The 22,174-nt window shown below is 40.7% G+C and overlaps 1 long non-coding RNA gene across 1 annotated transcript in view; it reads left to right on the forward strand.

The window, feature by feature from the left end:
• Positions 1–18,391, forward strand: part of LOC138744263 (uncharacterized) — a 136,974-nt gene extending 118,583 nt beyond the window's left edge. Inside the window, exon 7 of the long non-coding RNA XR_011345414.1 lies at positions 18,101–18,391. This is a non-coding gene — a long non-coding RNA (uncharacterized lncRNA). The remainder of the gene's footprint in view (positions 1–18,100) is intronic.
• Positions 18,392–22,174: the final 3,783 nt, after the last annotated feature.

The raw sequence follows: 22,174 nt of genomic DNA on the forward strand, positions 1-22,174 counted from the left end.
GATGGTAAGGGGTACCAGGCAATTTGTGCTGATTGCAAATCCTTGTCTGCCTTATGGTGGACTAAAAGAAATTTCATGTAATATCACCTTTTCAACTTACCAAGCACACCTTGTCACTTTTCTAGTTCTGTTGAAGAGTGCTGGATCCAAAACATCAATGCTGTTTCTCTCCCCACGGATGCTGCTGGGATCTGATGAGTGTTTCCGTCATTCTCTCTTTTTGTTTCAAATTTCCAACATCTGCAATTGTCTTCTCTGATTGCATTCAATAACAATGGTGTTGTGCTTTTACCATCAAGCCATCACAATCACTATTGAACCAACCAACAAAGCAATTCCTTGACATTTCAACTAAAGACATTTCTCCACACATTTTGTCAGGTGCCTCCAGTTAAACTATATTGAAACAAGGCAAGATAAACAATCTAACCTCTAGGCAGAGGAGGGCATAGCTCCAGTGTAATAAAGTTCAGCTCCACACCAAATGTTCAGTGGCAAACTTTTTGTTGAATGGAGTAATGGGCACGTTCACATCACCAAGAGTGCTTGTGCCGAGCTGTTAGTGTAACTCTGAACATCATTGAAGATGACAGCACAGAGTAGGCTATTCACTCCATGATGTTTGCACTAAACATGATCCCCAAACTAAGATCAAATTCTGTTATTTGCATATGATACATACCCCCTCTACCCACTGCAGATTCCTATATCTCTTCATTACATTTAATGCAATAGAACACAGATCTGACTTGCCACAGGAATCCCTGTCCTCCCCACCTTATCCTCTCATATTGTTGAAACTCTATTGCTTGCAGATGAAACATATCATCCATCCTATTGTCTGCGTAGCGGTTAGTGCCAGTGACCCAGGTTTGAATCTGGCAGCACCTCTAAAGGAGTTTGTACGTTCCTCCCTGTGACTTTCGTGGGTTTTCCCCGGGTGCACCAGTTTTCGCCAACCCTCCAAAAACCTACTAGGGTTACGGGTTGGTTTGGTGTAATTGGCTAGCTCAGTTTTCATGGGCCAGAAGGGTCTTCTACCAAACTGTATGGTATAATTAAATTGACAAAATTAAATAATCACATTCCAATGAATTAAATAATGTGATAGAATGCAGACACAGCTTATCACTGATATCTCCTCCTCTATTCTCTCCACCCTTCTCCATCTAATCCTCTTACATCATTAAGGTTTTAGCCCTTTCTTGCCTCGTGTTGCCATCGAAAATGCGAAGGACATTAATGATGTATCTGTGTGAGATTCAGGGCACCCGCCAACGTGTATATGCCGCGTGATTCATTTCTTAAGCTGTTTAAAATAAACGCTTGCATTAAAATGGCATGATGACAAATTTGCTGCTGGTATGTTCATAAGTGAACTAAAAATAACATTCAGGCAATTATTTTAGCACCAGGCTTGTAATATTTCTGTCCGAATGCATAATTAGAAAATGAACTTCTATTATTTTAATTTATTAAGAATAGAGTCTGAATCACTTTCTGCATAGATGGTGGGTGCAATATTGAATGGGGATAATATAGTAATCTCCTTCAATCAGTCTGCACCACACCCAGCGATGATTCAGTAAAATCCCCGTTATCCAGAATTCAAGCACTGGCAGCCTCAAGCAACCGGCAAAAAAAATCGAGGAAAATAAATAGGTAAAATATATGAAAGTGTGAAATTTCCACCCCCTCCCTCCCCCCCTCATAGTGGTCAGTTTACCATTCACACAATACACAATCTCAAGAAAATGGAAAATACACTTTTCCGGCATCTACCAATCCCTATCTGTGCAAGATACTGGGGGTTTTTAACCATATAGTAAATTTTAGTGATGAGCCATATATCCTGGGTCATCTTTTGTCATTTAAGTGTGTTGCACTCATTCCATGTTAATTCATTGATTTATCTCATGGTCATGGCTAGGTGCAGCTTGAAGACAGGCCATTCAGCCTATCGAGTCCGTGCTGGCAACCAACCACCCGCTTATGCTGGCCCTACATTAATCCAAATAGTAAAAATTCTCCCCTCATCTTCATCAACTCCTCCCCAGATTCAACCACTCCCTATGCACCAGAAGCAATTTACCGTTTAATTCACGTCTTTGAGCTGCGATGGGAAACCAGTGCACTTGGAGGAAACCCAAGTGGTCACAATGAAATTGAGCAACTCTACAGAGACAGCAGCTGAAGTCAGGATTAAACCTGGGCCTCTGGTTTTAAAATACATCAAGATTGTAGATGATGAATGTCCAATAAATATATATATCTAGTTGCAATGCTATAGAAAGTAGTGAATGTTCTTCTTCTTTGGCTTGGCTTCGCAGACGAAGATTTATGGAGGGGTATGTCCACGTCAGCTGCAGGCTCATTGGTGACTGACAAGTCCGATGCGGGACAGGCAGACACGGTTGCAGCGGCTGCAGGGGAAAATTGGTGGGTTGGGGTTGGGTGTTGGGTTTTTCCTCCTTTGTCTTTTGTCAGTGAGGTGGGCTCTGAGGTCTTCTTCAAAGGAGGTTGCTGCCCGCCGAACTGTGAGGCGCCAAGATGCACGGTTGGAATGTGGTCAATGTAGCTCTAGAACATAACACAAACTTCCCTCCCCTCCATGGACTCCAACCACACCACCCACTGCTTAGAACAGGCAGCCAACATACTGAAGGACCTATCACACCAAGACACTCTCTCTTGACCCCCTCCTGTAAGATAGAAAACTTAATAGTGTGAAAGGGTGCACCAATGGCCTTAAGGCATTTTTATAGTGAAAATTAGTGATTTGGAAAGACAAGTTTCCTCTGCCATAAAAGGACCAAAGAAGGATTGACTGGTCCAACTTGCTCCACATTCCCTCCGCCTGGGAAGGGGCAGTGCCAGAAGTGGAGTGAAGTCGCTCCACCTCCTGTGTAAAAGGTTTGCTGCTGAAAGCGGCTCGAAACAGTAAGGTAAGATGATTGACGTCGTGCTGACAGCCCTGTCGCCCTGCTGCACTGTCACAGAGTGACCACTGGAGTGGTCAGGCTGTGCTTGCTCATTCTGCCACACTCGGCTCGTCACCCGCTCCCTCATGCTGCCCCTTGGACCAAATGGCCGAGACTCTGCAGGTTCCTGGCAGTGGCACCACTTCATTCAATGCTGGATGTAAGGGGTTTGCCAATTCTGTGAACTACGCAGCGGGACAACAGGGCTGTTGGGATGGAGCGGGGCAGTGAGATAAGTGTGGGGCTGATGGGGGGGAGAAGGAGGAATGGAAGAGAGAGGGAGGGGAATGGAGGAGGAAGGGAGAGGGGTGGCTGTTGTCAGACAGCAGGGCGGGGGGCTGTCAGGTGGTGGCGTTGTCGCGGGGCAGCTTCTGCTATGCTGTACATCCCACCGCCTTTTGCCCTGGGAACCCGGCACACTGATCTGGCCTACATAAAAGAACTGTGCTATCTTCCTTTTCCATCCTCTGCATAAAAGGAAAATTAGCCTTTAAAAAAAAATGAACAGGTGTTAACACCGATTTTGTGCACAAAAACCCCTTTAGAAACCGTTTCTTCCCTGCAGCCATTAGGCTGCTGAATGAACCCCGTAACAGCACTCTCATGCTACTCCTGCTTGGTTTGCTACTTAATCTTCCTTTTCATGAATGCTCTACTCTGTAATTGTGCTCTTTACACGGTTGTGTAATTAACATAACTGTTAATTCCTACGGCTCCTCTCAACCTGCCATCAAAGTAATTAATTCCCAAAGAACAGTAAGTCATACGGCTCTATACAAAGCGCAGTAAACAGTAATAAAAAAAAGTCAGTCTTTTGCAGAAAATATTAAGTACGCCACAATAAACTGCGAGGTTGACTGTCTATAATTACGCAGGTGGGATAAAGGAGCTGTTAACCGTACAATTACAGGTTCTGCAGGATTTGCTGCTCTTGTGGGGAAGGACCACAGTCTGGAGTCTTTCCACCACTGGGCATTGAGGGTCTGAGACAGAGAGGAATCCCCTCAAACAACCGAGGGGGGAGTATCAACAAGGTGCAATGGTGTAATTAGGGACAGTAGGCAGCAATGTATATTGATGGAAATGTGTGGACATGACATTAAGGATGTGAAGAGGCTTTGAACAGTTTTCTTTCTGTAAATAATTTATTGTGAATAAAATCTATTTTTGGAAAAGACTTTTGCTCTTGAACGCCCTGCATGAAAATGGTGCAGTTGGTTAGTATTGAGACAAATAAAAAGAAAGCCAAAATTTGGAAATAATTACTGTTGTATAAATCAAGGATCATAAAGTTTATACAGAGATCCTGGAGCTGATGTACAGCAGAAGAAATGTTGGAATGAACGAAAAGGCAGAGTATCAATTATTGGGGTTGTGTCTTCTAGACCTCCAGCTCATTCCTTATGCAGGCTCACATATTGATGCAACTTACATGCCCTTCTCACCACAGAAATATGAACCCCTGTTCATCAGATTTGGAGAACAACGATGCCATGTGCACGCCATTTTTCGACCTGAACAGAACTTACAGCACCATCAGAATTTGGGATCAAACCAGGAAATTTGAAAGCACAGAATTTCTGGTACGGCGGTGGATCAAAAAAAAGAACTTGGCCTCGACTTGGATGAAGCACAAAAAAGATTTATTATGATAGCCTTAGCTGTAGCAAAAAAAAATGTATAATGTCAACCTGGAAATCAGAAGAGAGCCTGAGAATACAGCAATGGTGCATAGAAATGAATAAATATATTCCACTAGAGAAAATAACATATAATTTAAGAAATAACATCACAGTATTCGAACAAATTTGGGAACCGTACATGGATCACAACAGAGATGGCCTACCGCAGACCTTCACCGCCTAAAATGACAGAATGAGAAGAAGACGAAATGAACTGACCCAGTATGTAAAAGTAGATGACACAATTTTCTTGTTTATTTTCATTGAGTGATGACGTTGTCTAATGGGTTTAATGTATTGTAGATAACCATATAACCATTTACGGAGCGGAAACAGGCCATGTTGGCCTTTCGAGTCCGTACTGGTTCACTGATTTTGTGCGCCCTCTTCGGGCATTGGTCTCGGTAGATCTTCATTCTGCATACAAACTTGTTAAAGATCTTCGCAGAACAAAATGCAAGATTTTCCAATTTAAAAATTAAGGCAAGGAAAAATACTGATTGAATACCAATCAACCACAAGCTTTAAGCTTGAACAGCAACTGAAGAAAGCTAATACTTTGAGTGTTGCTACCATGAAAAAGCTTATTACTTATGTTGGGGAGGAGGGAGGGAAGGGAGGGGGGAATAAGGGGAGAAAATGACACTGTATATTCAAGAGGGAAATGTTTATGTGTATTTTGGTCAATATGGTTCATAGTGTGAACAATAAAAAATTTAAAAAAAACATCTGAATCATCTCCTGTTTGAAAGCAGGCTACAGTTTAATTAAGCTTGCCACGGGGTGCCACTGTGTTTTTCCAGGTGTAAAGTTACGATACCTGAAAGTGTTCAAGCTGGCAAGGTCGTGAGCAAAAATTGAAATCTGCCAAGTTACACGAGAATTCTTGCCTTAGTGACTGCGCCCTTGTGGAAGGAGAATGTTCAGCCGATGATGGATGGTCCACAGGTTCAGCTGGTAGTTAAGGCCTTTCTCTTACTCTGAACAAGAATGAAACCATTTAATAGCCCTACTGCTGGAAAAGCACAAGCTGAACCATCATTCACTATTGATGAAATAGAACTGAATTCAATCAATGAGATCACCAATGTGAAAATTACCTTCTGCTAAGTATCAATGAGCAAGCAATGGCTACAACACAAAGATAAAACACGACCTTTCGTAACTTGCTTATCCTGATTTGGGATGAATGCTCTGTCATCGAATCAAAGTGCCTAGAGCATGCACAGCGAGTAGAAAACAATAGTTTGATGGATTATGTGGAATTAGGTAGGAAGTTAAAAAACAGGACCTCCAAGGTAGTAATCTCTGGATTGCTGCCGGTGCCACACGCTAGTGAGGGTAGAAATAGGAGGACGTGGAGGATGAATGCGTGGCTAAAGAGGGGGCAAGGGATAAGATTTCTGGATCATTGGGATCTCTTCTGGGGAAGGTCGGACCTGTACAAAAGGGACGGACGCCACTTGAACTGGAGGGGGACCAATGTGCTGGCAAGCAGATTTGCTAGATCTGTGGGGGGAAGGTTTAAACTAGTTTGGCAGGGGGGTGGGGAACAGAGTGTGAGTGCAGTGTCAAGGGAGCATGGCCACCTAGATAGGAATAATAACGATAACAAAGGTAGGATGGAGATTAGGGTAAATGGTAGAAAAGAGAATGCATGTGAAGGTCATTCTCTGAAATGCATATATTTTAATGCAAGAAGCATGGTGAACAAGGTAGATGAGCTTAGAGCATGGACAGATACTTGGGGTCATGATATTGTGGCAATTAGTGAGACCTGACTACAGGAGGGGCAGGACTGGCAACTTAATATTCCAGGATACATTTGTTTTAGATGTAATAGATCAGGGGGTAAAAAAGGGGGAGGAGTTGCTCTGCTTGTTAAGGAGGATATGACTGCCGTGAGGTGGCAGGATGGTCTGGAGGGATCATCCAGTGAGGCTGTTTGGGTGGAATTGAGGGGTGAAGGAGGCATGAGGGTGCTAATAGGGGTGTATTACAGACCACCAAATGGGCCAAGAAAATTAGAGGAACAAATTTGTAGGGAGATAATGTATATGTGTGAGAATCATAAGGTAGTGATCATGGGAGATTTTAACTTCCCTCACATTGATTGAGGTACCCATACAGTTAGAGGGCTGGATGGGCTAGAGTTCGTTAAATGTGTTCAATGTGTTTTCTAAATCAATTAGTAGAAGAACCGACTCAGGACGGTGTAATACTGGATCTCCTGTTAGGGAACGAGCTAGGTCAGGTATCAGACATTAATGTTGGAGAACAAATTGAGTCTAGTGATCATATAACCATATAACCATTTACGGAGCGGAAACAGGCCATGTTGGCCTTTCGAGTCCACACCGGTTCACTAGAACAGCTCCACTAGCTCAAACCTCCCGCTCTCATAATTCTGTTAGTTTTAGGGTAGTTTTAGGGAAGAGCAAGGAGGGGCCTAAAGTTGAGGTTCTGGATTGGAGAAGAGCAAATTTCAAAGGAATAAGAAGGGATTTGGGGAGTATTGAGTGGGACAGGATATTTTCAGGTAAGGATGTAAATGAAAAATGGAGGATATTCAGAAAAGAAATTTTGAGGGTACAGAGTAGATATGTCCCAGTGAGGATCAAAGGAAAGGCTGGAAGTCATAGGGAGGCTTGGTGTTTGAGGAATATTGGAAATTTGGTTAGGAGAAAAAGGGAGGTGTACAAGAGGTATAAAGAGCAGAGAGCTGAGAATTTGAAGGAGGACTACAAGGAGTGTAGAAGGAATCTTAAGAAAGAAATTAGAAAGGCCAAAAAAAGGCACTAAGAGGCTTTGGCAGACAGAGTAAAAATAAATCCAAAGGGTTTCTATAGGTACATTAAAAGTAAAAGATTAGTGAGGGATGAAATTGGACCCCTTGTAGATAGCGAGGGTAGGCTGAGTGAGAAGTCAGAGGAAATGGGGGAAATTTTGAATGATTTCTTTGCCTCGGTATTCACTAGGGAAAAAAATATTGAACCAGTTGAAGTAAAGAAAAATAGTGGGGAGGTCATGAAGCATATAAGGATAACCGAGGAGGTAGTGATGGCCGTGTTGAAAAAGATAAAGGTGGATAAATATCCGGGACCGGACAAAATATTCCCAAGGACACTCAGGGAGGCTTGTGGACAGATATTGGGGCCATTAACAGAGATATTTAGGATGTCACTGGCCACGGGGGTAGTGCCAAAGGATTGGAAGGTGGCGCATGTGGTTCTGCTGTTTAAGAAGGGGTCCAAATGTAAAACTGGGAATTATAGCCCCGTGAGTCTGACGTCTGTGGTGGGCAAGTTGATGGAAAGTGTTCTGAGGGATGGTATTTACAAATATTTGGAGGTACAGGGATTGATAGGGAGTAATCAGCATGGTTTTGTCAGGAGTAGATCATGCTTGACAAACCTGATTGAGTTTTTCGAGGGGGGTTACAGAAAAGGTTGATGAAGGGAAAGCTGTGGATGTTGTCTATTTAGACTTTAGTAAAGCTTTTGACAAAGTTCCCCACAGGAGGTTAGGAAAAAAGGTGGAGGCATTAGGTATAAATAAGGAGGTAGTGAAATGGATTCAGCAATGGTTGGATGGGAGGTGTCAGAGAGTAGTGGTAGAAAATTGTTTGTCCAATTGGAGACCGGTGACTAGTGGAGTTCCTCAGGGATCGGTCTTGGGTCCACTATTGTTTGTTATATATATTAACAATCTGGAAGTAGGGGTGGAGAATTGGATAAGCAAGTTTGCGGATGATACAAAGATTGGTGGTGTTGTGGTCAGTGAGGAAGATTACTGTAGATTAAAAGGTGATTTAGGAAGGCTAGAGGTGTGGGCTGAGAAATGGCTGATGGAATTTAATACAGATAAGTGTGAGGTGTTACATTTTGGAAAGGCAAATCTAAATAGGTCATATGCATTAAATGGTAGGCTATTGAGATGTGCAGAGCAACAAAGGGATTTAGGAGTTGTGGTAAATAGTACCCTCAAGGCTGATACTCAGGTAGATGGTGTGGTGAAGAAGGTATTTGGAATGTTGGCCTTCATAAATCGGAGTATTGAATTCAAGAGTAGGGAGGTTATGATGAAATTGTACAAGGCATTGGTGAGGCCAAATTTGGAGTACTATGTACAGTTTTGGTCACCAAATTATAGGAAAGATATAAACAAAATAGAGAGAGAGCAGAGAAGGTTCACGAGAATGTTGACAGGATTTCAAGGTTTGAGTTACAAGGAAAGGTTGTACAGACTAGGGCTTCTTTCTCTGGAGCATAGAAAATTGAGGGGGGACTTGATAGAGGTGTTTAAGATTTTAAAAGGGACAGACATAGTAAATGTGGATAGGCTTTTTCAATTAAGAGTGGGGGAGATTCAAACAAGAGGGCATGGTTTAAGATTGAAGGGGGAAAATTATAAGGGGAACATGAGGGGAAATTTCTTTATGGAAAGGGTGGTAGGGATGTGGAATGAGCTTCCGGCAGACGTGGTTGAGGCGGGATCATTGGTTACATTTAAGGAAAGACTGGATAGTTACATGGAGAGGAGAGGACTGGATGGGTATGGACTGGGTGCTGGTCAGTGGGACTAGGAGGGTGGGGATTTGTTACGGCATGGACTAGTAGGGCCGAACTGGCTTGTTTTGTGCTGTAAGTGGTTATATGGTTATATATGGTTATATAGTTATATGATTCTTCAAAAATGAAAGTGCAAGGTCACACTAAGTAAGGTAGACTGATGTATTCAGAACCTCAGCTGGAAGCTGTGATAGCTAATGTTCAGTTCCATTGAGCTGGACATGTTGTTCAGTTTACACTACCCATAAGTAGAAGTTCTGCCTGGCCCGCAGGAAAAAAGAATCTCAGCGTTGTATGTGATGCCATTTACGCGCTCCGACTGTAAATGTGAACGTGAGATGGATGACGGATGATGGCTGAAGCTGGTGCTTTAGGGAGAAATGTGAATGGTAGAAGGGACAACAGGCTGAGGAGCAGCTTCTTCCCATGGGCAGTGAGAATGTTGAACAACCAAAGGAATGGCTCACACTAACCATCCGTCCATTCATTCATGAAACCTCATTTATTTATTTGTTTGTTTTGATGAAATATTTGTCCTGCATATGTATTGTTTGTCCGTAGGTACATTATGTCAGGTTGTGTGTCTGTGTGTTTTGCATGAGGAGCGGAGAAGGCTGTTTTGTCACGTTGTGGTTGTACAATCAGATGACAATAAACGTGACTTGACTTGAATTTCCTATGCAAAAAATTAAATACATGCATTAATTTAGAGCCATTCACAACTGAAAGATGGCCAAAGGTGCATTACCAAGCAGGAATCACTATTGTAGCAGAGGAAGTGCTGTAGTCAACCTGAGCACTGCAAGCTCCCCCTTGCAGAAATAGATTGTTACTTAATATTGATCGAGAAATAAATATTGGTAAGCATTGGGATGAAAATGTTGTGATACTGTGACGGTTCAGATATTAGGGGCTTAATTCCAGCAGCTAATTGTCAGGTTATCATTTTTCAGAGAGGGATGCAACATGGAAACAAGCCCTTCAGACCATTGAGTCCATGTTGACCCATTGATACACTGGTGGTTAGATAAGCCCTTTCTGTCGCATCTTCCTGGTGTATTTATCATATTCAAGAAATCACACTCTGCACTTGTGAACGCAGTGGAAATGAGACTGATGCCCAAGGCTGGAATGTGCTATTACCAGGGATTTGTTGTGGATTCTCTTGAATTGCTGCATAACGCAGGACTCTGCGCAGTCGGCTTTATCCCCTGTGAAACACATTGAGACAAACACCAACCTGGCTCAAGGCGCACCCTGCTCTGGCCAAATCTCACTGGCATTCCAGAGCAAAATGCCATTCACTCTTCAAGTTGACACAGACTAAGATCAAAGTTCAGGTTTATTATCAGAGAACATGTCTGACATCACATTCAGCGCTGAGATTCTTTTTCCTGCGGGCCAGGAGGAATTTCTACTTACAATTAACCTACACCCTCCAGTTTTTTTCGAACAGTGGGAGGAAACCAGAGCCCCCGGAGGAAAACCCACGCAGACATGATGAGAACGTCCAAAATCCTTGCAGACAGTGCGGGATTGGAACTTTGTTCCTGATTGCTGGTGCTGTCAAGGTGTTGAGCTAACCGCTGCACCAATGATGGTGTACTGTGCCGGTGTTCCTGTTCCTGCCAGCTGAAATGGATGATGATTTCTATATGAAACGAGCTGCCAATTAATTTCAATTCAAATCAGGCACTTACCATAATGATATAGAAATAAATTGATACTCAGGTGACATGTTTAGAATCTCATTCAGAATCAGAATTTATTGTCCTGATCATGCCACAGTTAGTGTATTGGTTAGCACAACACTGTTACAGCACCAGAGATCGGGACTGGGGTTCAAAACCTGCACTGTTTGTACATTCTCCCTGTGTCTGCATGGGTTTTCCCTGGGAGTTACAGTTTCTTCCAACTGTTCAAAGTGTACCAGGGATTCTAGGTCAATTTGGCAGCACTGGCTTGTGGGCCAAAAGGGTCCGTTACAGTTCTGTAAGTCTACATTTAACAAATTGTTTTGCAGCAGCTTCACGGTACAAACATTTGTATAAACTACCTTATGAAATAAATGAAAATAGTGCAAGCAAAAGTCAAATTGAGGCAGTGTCTGTGGTTCATTGTTCATTCAGGAATCTGATAGCAGAGGGGAAGAAACTGTCCTTTTGCTCATCTTCATGCTCCTGTACTTTTACCTGATAGTAGCAGAGTGAAGAGGCCATGGCCTGGGTGGTTGGGGGTGGGGGGGGTGGTCTTTGAGGGTAGAGCCTACTTTCATAAGACACTGCTTCTTTAGATGTCCTCGATGGAGTGAAGACTGGCACCCGTGAAGTTGCAGGCCGAGTTAACAACCCTCTGGAGTCTTTTCTTGTCCTGAGTGTTGGCATACCAGACAGTGATGCAACCAACCAGAATACACTCCACGGTACACCTGTAGAGGTTTATGAGAGCCCTCAGCCCACCCTTGTCACCGCCAGCATGGGTCACCCTTGGCCGCCACTGCCGCGGCCACCACTACCGCTGTTATTATCTCCAACTTTACCATCGTCATTATTACTGCCACTACAGCTACTCTCTCTACCGCCACTTCCACCTCGTCACCACCGCTGCTTGCGGGGCTTCTCGGGCATTGCTGGTAAGGCCTCCTCCTTGACCTTCTCCCTGTCACCGCCTTTTTCAGCCCATTCCTATCGCAACCCGTGGGTCTCACCTCGATGTGCAGTCATCGACACTCCCACAGCGATATCTGTACTTTTCCCTGGGCCTGCCGACGAGCGGGTCCCATTGTCTTCTGACTCGGCAGCTCCTTCAGGTAACTTGTTCCTTTCTTCTTGCAGTTGCCTTGAACAGGCCCTGTCATTTTCTTGGCCACAAGCCCACCTCTCCTGGTCTTCGTGGTACACTAGCATCACTAGGGTCTTCTCCATCACCTCACAAAGTATAGCCACTGGTGAGCCTTCTTTGTGATTGCATCAACATGGAGGCTTCAGGACCAATCCTTGGAGATGTTGACACCCAGAAATTTGAAGTTCTTGACCCTCTCCACTGCTGACCCCTCGATGAGGACTGGTTCATGTTCTTCTGATCTTCACATGGTCTACAATCATCTCTTTCATTTTACTTACATTAAGTGCAAGATTGTTGGTGTGACACCACTCAACTAGCTGATCTATCTCAGAGGTCAGAGGTTCCCACTTGCTTCAAAAGGGCATCAATTCTGCTGGATCTCCACTCAGCTTTGGATCACCTCGAAAACAGCAATTCATACATACAGCTGCTCTTCATCCACTACAGCTCGGTCTTCAATACCATTATTCCCTCAGTGCTGATCCAAGAAGCTACAAAATCTAGGCCTCTGTACACCCCTCTGCAACTTGACTTTCTCATCGGAAGACCACAGTCAGTACGAATTGGAAACAAAACCTCCTCCTCACTGATTATCAACACCCGCACACCCCAAGAATGCATGCTTATCCTACTACTCTACTCATTATACACCCTTGGCTGTGTGGCTAGGCACAATTCCAATGCCATCTGCAAGTTTGCTGATAACACCATAGTTGTTGGTGGAATTACAAATGGCAATGAGGAAGCGTAGAGGAGGGAGATAGATCAGCTCCCTGAATGGTGCAATGACAACAACTTTGTGTCCAACATCAGCAAAACCAAGAGATGATTGTGAATTTCAGGAGGAAGTCAGGGGATCACGACCCAGTCCTCAATGAGGAATCAGTAGTGGAGAAGGTCAAGAATTTCAAATTCCTGGGCATCAACATCTCTGAAGGTCCATCCTGGAGCCTCCATGTTGATGCAATCACAAAGAAGGCTCGTCAGCAGCTGTACTTTGTGAAGTGTCTGAGGAGATTCGATACGTCATTGAAGAACTTCTGACTTCCAGTTGACGACTGCATGGAATATGCCATGTTAGTCGTTCGCTCCTGCCAACTTTTATCGCTTGCATGTCTAGACCTAACCTTTTTTTATGTTAAGGTGCTCAAAGTTTGGAGAAATTGTTTGTTATGATAATACCAATATCAATATGAAGAAAAAGGCACCGAAAATTCCTAGGAAAACCAAAGAAGTTATGGAATTTGAAACAGAAGAGGTTCCCAATATCTAAATCGCCTCAATGAACTGGAGGAAGCTTTGGATGCTAACACAAACATGCTGGAAGATAAAATGAAAAAGCTCGAAGATGTGGTAAAGGAGCAGACAGTCAGGAACAATAAATTACTGTCTCCACCAGACATCCTTGAGGGTCAGAACTGAAAAAAAATCTGTATTTTTGGAATTCAAAAAGGTATCGTGAAAGGGAAATCTCTGGTACAAGTTTTCACTGTGATACTTACAGAATTGTTTTCTAACGAAGGTTTAACTGGAGATCTTCTGCTGGACCAGGATCATCAAATTCCCTTTCCAAGTCAACAGACTGGAGATAGGCCAAGAATGGTAATCATTTGTTGTCATTTATTTCCATGAAAAAGAACAGAAATACCAGAGCCGACCTATTATGTTGGTTGAAGATTTGTGCCCCAAAATGGCAGTGGTGAGAAGGAACTTCCATCAAGTTTTGAAGATTTCCTTCGAAGAAGGACTCAGACCAGTTATGCAGTATCCGGCTCAACTGAGAACCATTCAGAAAGATGGTCAAAAAATGTACTTAAACACCAAAAACAGGTTCGAACTGCTATTTCAAAACTTTGATTTCAGCTGTATCTGGTCTGCTGTTGTCAGGAATGAGTTAACTTTTTTTTGTTCCAATGGATATGATGGGATGGGGCTGGGGGGTTGTTATTTTTTTTGTTGATCTGAGTTTTAAGGGGGATATATGTTCAGTTTCGATTATTGTGGAGTTATATTCTTTTTCCCCCTTAACAATTTTTTAAACAAGTTATGGATCTGACAACTGAGGGGGTCAGCTTTTTCTTAAATTCTTTTGTTGAAATTGATGGATAAATCCCTCTCTTTTTACTCTGTTAAGAGCTGTCTAATTGGTGGATTTGTTTTCTATTCCAACTTAGAGCATTGTTTTTGATGAATTAATACATTTGCAAACAGTATTGAATTAGTTTGGAACTTAAAATGTGAGTTAATTGTGTTAGTTTAAATCAAAAAGCTTCAGAGTAGCTTATACATGGTGATTTGAAAAAGATGTTTTGTTTTGGTTGAGATAATATGGACATAACATTGAAAATTATGATCTGAAATAGTCTTGTTGCTTTTGCACAAGAAAACCTGATAATATGGCAATTTTGTGGGTTTTGGTTAATTTTGTCTCAAACCTACTGAATGTGGCATTTAGAAGCATGCAAGAGGGTGTGGTGTTTGACATATAAAGGGAAAATGATGGCCGACACTTAAGGAGATTGTCTTTCATTAAACACAAAAGTGGAGAAAACAGCTGTGATTGGGGGGAAAAATTTGATTGCGTTTTCTCAAACCATTCATAGCGATAATGGTTTGATTGTGTTTAAACTAGTCTTATCAGTTCCTTATATGTGCAATTGGTGGAGTAGTGGTGATTGTATTATCGGAATTCATTTTCTTTTAGTATATTTCCTTTGTTTTACAGGGCTTATTTTTTTTTTACTGCACGTGTGTGGTAGAGTTTTGGAGAATGAAATTTGGCAGCTGTAGCTTTAATGTGAGCAACCCTAATGTGCATGCTCATGGAATGTTTTATCTCTATATAATGGTTTCTTTTTTATTTGTTTATTAGTTATTATTTTATTAGCAATATTTATTTCTATAGACAGATTTTTAAAATTTTTTTATTATAATTTGAGAGAGGGATCGAGTGCATTAAATTAAGATGGAGTTACTTTTTTGTTTCCCAGAACAGGCATTTTTTTCCCCTTCTCCCTCTGCACATCTGTGTCATGTGTGGCAGCAATTTGGAGTATAAAATATGGCACCGATTGCTTTATTAAGGGCATTATTATTGGCACAAATGCCCTGTGTTTTTTTTTTACAATGGAGTTTTATCTCTATTTTGCCAATGTGCAGAGAAGATTGGAATTTTGGCCCATTTTACATATATATATATATATATATATATATGTCCCGCATCGAACTTGTCAGCCACAAACGAGCCTGCAGCTGACGTGGACATTACCCCTCCATAAATCTTCGTCCGTGAAGCCAAGCCAAAGAAAGAAATATGTATTGAATTATGTTTGTTAATGAGATAGATTAGAGTTTTAATATGTGAAGATATTTGCCTCATTAATTTACTTAAAGTTTATGTATCTTTTTAAATTATTCTAATGTGTTAATGACTATTAATGAACTGATTTACTGATTGATGATGGTTCTATGGGAGCATGTTTTTATGACCTTTAATTTATATACGGAGGGTTTATATCTGTATTAACCTTTAAATTCTCCATATGGAGGATTTTTATTTTGTATAAGATATTGTTTTCTCATATTTGACCTTCAGAATATTATATTACTGAGAACTGTACAGATTAATGGATTATTAAGAACTCAGGTGTTTTTGATCTTGACAAACTATTATATGACTACGTTGTGAAACTTTAAATAGGTTAGGTCTTATTTGACTGAAATTTTACATGTATATGATTTAATTTTGAAGTGGAAAGTGGTGGATTTTTTTTACAATTAATTCTCCATTTTGTTTCCATTGGTTGTTGGGTCAAAGAGTTTCAAGATCTTCACCTGGTTGGGGATTGTCAAATTTGGAAGGGGTGTTAATAGGGAGGTATTTAGTTTGGTTAGGTTACCATTATTTCATGCATTCTAGGTTTTTTCATGGTGTGGACCCCAAGTAGTGGCCCCTGGAGCTGGATGGAGACGACTGGGATAGATGCTCTTTGGGTATAAATTAATTTACTGACCGGATGACGGCTCTGACTAATATAGTTTCATGGAATATCAAAAGGTTTGACGAGGCTTGTATCTCTCTTATTCTAGTAAAAGAATAAGAGCCAACAGAATGTACTTCTTATCAACCTATATCATTATTTAACATTGATATGAAGTTTCTATCAAAAGTTTTGGCACAGAGAGTAGAGAAAATGTTAACCCTTATTATAGATTCAGACCAAACTGGTTTTATTTAAAAAAAAATCATTATTCTGATTATAATACACATTGATTATTGAACATTTTATATCTACCTTCCACTCCTTCAATATACTGGGTTCTTTCATTAGATGGTGAAAATGTTTTTGATCAGGTAGAATGATTTTGCTGCACTGGGTAAACTTAATTTTGGTCTAGATTTTATTAAATTTATTAAATTATTGTATTTGTGCCCCAAAGGCCTTGGTTCACTCTAATTTACAGCCATTGTAATGTGCGTCGAAAAAACCAAAGATTTGCTGATCCAAACCAAGGTTTTTATTAACTGAAAGACTGGAGCCTATCACAAGTAGGTCGACCAGTCCAGAATGACCTGGTCTGGCTCGGAGCAATCCTTTAAGACCTGCCAGTAGGTGTGGCTACACTCTCAGCCAATTACAGTCATCCTACACTACCATCTGTACATATATACACATTGGTGATAGAATCTGTACTATCACAGCCATCAGATATGTTTAATATCAACAGGAGAACAGGACAGGGTTGACAATGAAGTCCTTTGCTTTTTGATATAGTATTGGGACCATTAGCTGTTGCTCTCTGACAGTGTAGAGAATTTATGGTATAATGAGAGGAGGAATTCAACATAAAGTATGACTTTATGTGGATGATTTACTGATTTTAAAAAAAATCAAATCCTGGAATTTCAATACAAAATATATTAATGTTGTTTGATAAATTCAGTTAGTTCTTGGGTTACAAATTGAATTTACATAGGAGTGAACTTTGACCCTCAAAAGGTATTTTTGCAGATTATTCTAAATTTCCATTTAAAATAGTGAAAGAACACTTTTAATATTAGGAATTACAATTACAAAAAGTTTGTAAAACTTATTAAAAGAGAATTTCTGGGTATTATTCAATAAGACTAAATTTTCATTAGTTGGTCATCTTAATTTATTGCAATGATAGGACATAGTAATTTGATTAAAATGAATATTTTACCTGAATTTTTATATACCTTTTTCAAGCATTACCAATTTTTATCCTCAAATTCCTTTCCTGCTCATTGGATTCAGTAATATCTACTTATACATGACAGGCGATGTAATTTATCCACGTTATTTTCTTTTTTTTTGTGTGCATGTTAACTTGTATACAAATGAATTATTATGTAATTGTCAATTTTATATTTATGTTATATGTTAAACTCATTAAAAATATTTTACAAAGAAAAGTATGTCAATGAAGACAGGTGTACTGTGTACTGTGGAGAGCATTCTGGCTGGGTTCATCACTCTCAGGACACGAATAAACTCCAGAGGGTTGTTAACTCGGCCTGCAACATCACAGCCACCAGACTCCACTCCTTTGAGGACGTCGGCATGAGCCGGTATAAAAAATGCAGCCCCTATCCTCAAAGAGCCCACCACGAAGGCCACACCTTCTTCACTCTGCTACCATTTGGAAAGAAGTACAGGAGCCTAAAGACGAGTACTCAAAGACAGCTTCTTCCCCACAGTCATCAGATGCCTGAGTAATCAATGACCCAAAGACACTGGCTTACTTTGCATGCACTGTTATTTTAAATTTTTTACACTAATGCTCAAAAATGGTTATAATATGAATATTTACACTATGATTGATACTGCTGCAAAATACTGAATTTCATGGCTGGTCATGACAATAAATTCTGATTCTGATTCCTTTCACTGTATCTATTTATTGCTGCAAATCAGTTGATAAGATTTGTGTTTCTTTAATTGCTCTCCATTTGGGGAGAACAGGTAGTCACCACGTTTACTTTTATTTATTATTTTAGGATGCTCTCAAAAAAATAGCAGCTGCATAAGATTGCTATGAATCACAATTTCTCCTGTGCCATCGTTGATCCAGAGATTTACTTCTGCAACGTTACTGTTCATGAGGTGAGTGAAATATGCCTTTGCTTCCCTTTGGCAAACCAGCTGAGAATGCTCTTTCTCTGGACTAGCAAACTTCTCTCCAAGTTTTACAGGAGTCGTGCCTACTTGAAATGGAGCCCTACCCTTTCCCAAATGCTTAAATGTTTGATGCAAATCATTGAACTTCTTGCTTCTGTGATTGAGGCTGCTGACCAGACCAATTCACTGTGTGCAGAATGCAATTAATGCTTGAACAGCGGATCTTTTGAGACCTAGATTTAAATATCTGTTGTTCTTTACTTGTAGATGTGCTTTCTTCAGGTAGTCATTTTCCTATAGGATTGCTAATCTGACAAGCATAAAACAAGAGAGAAGGTGAAATGGTCGGAATGAATTACCATGTAGGATTAACTTTCAAAGTCCTAGTTGTGTTTACATTGCAGATCTTTATTTTGGTCAATTCATAGCCACGATTAATGAAATGCCTTTATTACTGTTACAGGCTTATGCTATTCTTAATCTTTATTTTACATAAATTATATTTTGGAGAGATACTGTGGGGGTTTGGTACAGGGAAAGACACACAGATAACAACATTCTGGAAACAGCCTGTCTGTTACTTCAAAGCCATGAAACAGCTTTTTTATTTTAATTGTTCAATTGAAATACTGAAATAATGGAATATTTACTCAAAGAGACACCTGTTCAAAGAAAAGTCCATCTGTTGGGAAATTGAAACTAAGGACCATGCATTGCTCAAGCCAGTCATGTGATTAAAGGCACTTGGCAGAAAACAACATTTTCAACCAGAGTCATCTCGACACAGAATTAAAATGAGTCTCGGGTGAGATGGTCACTTCTGCTGCCCTCCTTGTCAGAGGTGAGAAATCTGCTGTGATCATTGTAATGGTCACTTTTGACTGACCAGTATCTGGGTAAAGAAAGCAAGATCATGCTTGCATTTGGATGATGATCATTTTAATGGTAATTTCATTTAACACTTTGCCTGGGTTCATGGAAAAATTGCATTATAAAGTCACAAGTTCCATAACCTCTATGGAAGAAAGGGGGAATTGTGATGAATCCTTTGTTTGAAGAAACATTTCTATGGAAGCAACTCGACAAGATTTCATGAGTTTTGAGAAGTCTGACGACAAGGTGTCTCTCCTGCTACATAATCACTTCTGAACATCAGTTGAAAGATTTTGAGCTTCAACACAAGATTTCTAAGCCTGAATTAACTTTTAAGAACTATGCCTAACCTGTAATGGTTTGGGTGATCCAAGAACATGCACATGCACACATATATACAGAATACATTCACGCATAGTTGGTGTTAAGCTTAAAGTTAAGTAAGATATTATATTAGTAATAGCTATTAAGAAAAATTATTGTTTTGAAGAAACCTTTGTCTTGGTGAATTTCTACTGCTGCTGGTCTATGACGTTACACATTCTTATTTGCCCACAAGAAGAGTGGGACTCGTTGCAGTCCTTGTGGAAAAGATACAGGGTAGAGAGTTCCAGCATAGTAAAAAACACAGTGAAACGATTCCGGCTCTGTAATGGGGGGGAGGTGCTTCTACACAGCTGCTGATCACACATCCTCCTTGATGATGGTCATAGGGTTGAAAGGTATAATAAGAGAAATGCTAAAGACCTGCTTCACTGGACCTTGCAGATGGTACACAGTTCAAAGCTGTGACCGACAGAGTGAATGTTTAAGGTGGCAGATGAGTTCCCACCACAAATCTGGAGAATAAATGGAACACTGATCTTTATTACAAAACATCGAGAGTCATGGAGTAAAGAATTCTTTGTCCAATTTATTTTGAGTCTTGTTGGAAAAGGTTTGGAATGCATGTATTATACAATTAAGGTGGTAATATTAAATCTAAGTAATTGTTATCTTTCCTAAAACAACTTGTGAAATAAAGGTTCACTGGGCTAATTCTTGAGTTGATTGACAGATGAACGTGAGGATCATTAGAACCTCCGACCTATATCTTAAATCCTACGGTAAAATTCCAAGCCACAACCTTTTAATATTTCAGCATTTCCTACTTGGAAAATCAGAATAAAACTGCTATTACCACAGAAGGGCAGCACGGTTAGTGTAATGGTTAACGCCACACTCTTACTGCACCACGACTGGGCTTCGAATCTGGCGCTGTCTGTTAGGAGTTTGTATGTTCTTCCTGCATCTGCGTGGTTTTCTCCGGGTGCTTCGGTTTCCTCCCACCATTCAAAATGTACTGGGGTTCTAGGTCAATTAGGTGTATTTGTGTGGTATAGGCTTGTGTGCCGAAAGTGCCTGTAACTGAGCTGAATGTCTAACTGAAATTAAATTAGAATCTAGGTTTCATGTACAGTCGCATTAAGTGTCTTTTATTCTCACGTATTTGTGCTAGCTGTCAATCATAGAACAATGCTGTATGAGTCCTTCATCCAACAATGTTGTGCCAACCCATGTTAACCAACTCCATATCAATCTAACCCTTTTCACATAGCCCTTCATTTTTCTTACTTCCATGTGCCTATCCAAGAATATTTTAAATATTCTCATTGCTTCAGCTTTCATCACCTTCTTCTTCAATGCATTCTACTCACCCACCATTCTCTGTGTGTTTCTTGTATATAAAAAAAATCTATCTCAGCCATCTCCCCTAAATTCTTCATTCATCTTAAGTGGATGTCCTCTGGTGTCGGCCATTCCTGCTCTTGGACAAAGATGCTGGCCGTCCACTCTATCTGAGCCTCTTGTAATCTTGTACACCTTTCTTGAGTTGTCTCTTCCTCCTATTTTACACAGCACCAGGCACAAATGTGCAATGAAAAGATTGTGACCTGAAATGACACCATGGCACACATGGCAGGACTCCAGTAGTGAAGCGTAAGGTTGTAGGTTCAAGTCCTATTCTATGGACAGGAGGCATAATATTCTGCTGTTGTGTTGAAGGAATTCTGCATCAGGCTTTAAAATGAATATCTTTGGCCAAAGATGGTACTTTTGCATTTTTTTTAGCTGTACTCTACATGCTTGACTCATTGTAACATTACTCCCTTGTTTGTTTATCATTGCACCACCTTCTGTGTATGAGTTGACTAGCCTGGATAGCATGCAAATAAAGCTTATTACTGTGTCTTGCTACATGTGACAATGAATAATTTATTCAATGTTGGAGATGTTTTATATTGAATTGAAATTTAAACAGAGGGCCTTTTGCCTTCATGGGTGTAAAATCGTCCAATTCTGAATAAAACCCAGACACATCTCCTATTTCTTGGCTAAAATTTATCCTTCACCTCTGCCTGAAAAATGGGTAATTTTCAAATACTAAATTGTCTAACATACATTGTAACAGTGAACTCATTTCAAAGGAGCTTTGATGATGGCAAAGTGCTTTGGGATATCCTGGAAGGAGTGCAAAAGGCACTTTCTAAGTACAAGCAGCCTTTCTTTGTCACTCGGTGAGCAAGAAGACAAAGAAAGAATGGACCATCATTATCACGGTTAAATCCTCGGCTTGTATCAAAGTGCCATTCAGCTGATTGTTGTCCAATGCAAGTGCTGTCCTGCTGCTATGGTCCTTTATTGAATCATGGAATTCTTATGAGACGGAAGAATTATTCAGGTCATCAAACCTGTGCCAGCTTCAAATAAAACATTCTCTGTCTTTTACCTTCCTCCTTCCCCATATTTGTGCTAATTATCTTCTCTCAATGATTATCCAATTCCATTTGTAAGGCACCAATTGATGTTGTTTCCATTGCAGTTACTATCTCATTCCAGAAAGATTTCTCTCTCGCATTTGCCCTTGTAGAAGCCTATCTACTACAGGGAACCGGTCTTCCCATGGTCTTAAAAGGGGGTGGCCAAACTGCGGCCCATGAGCCACTTGCAGCTCTTTGACATATAGTGACTCGTGGAAATCTGTTGGCTGAGACGAGAATTGTACTAGCCGGTGCTCACAATGGTATTTTTAGTGGGAG

This window comes from Narcine bancroftii, chromosome 10 (genome assembly GCF_036971445.1).
Source record: "Narcine bancroftii isolate sNarBan1 chromosome 10, sNarBan1.hap1, whole genome shotgun sequence".
Taxonomy (NCBI): Eukaryota; Metazoa; Chordata; class Chondrichthyes; order Torpediniformes; family Narcinidae; genus Narcine; species Narcine bancroftii.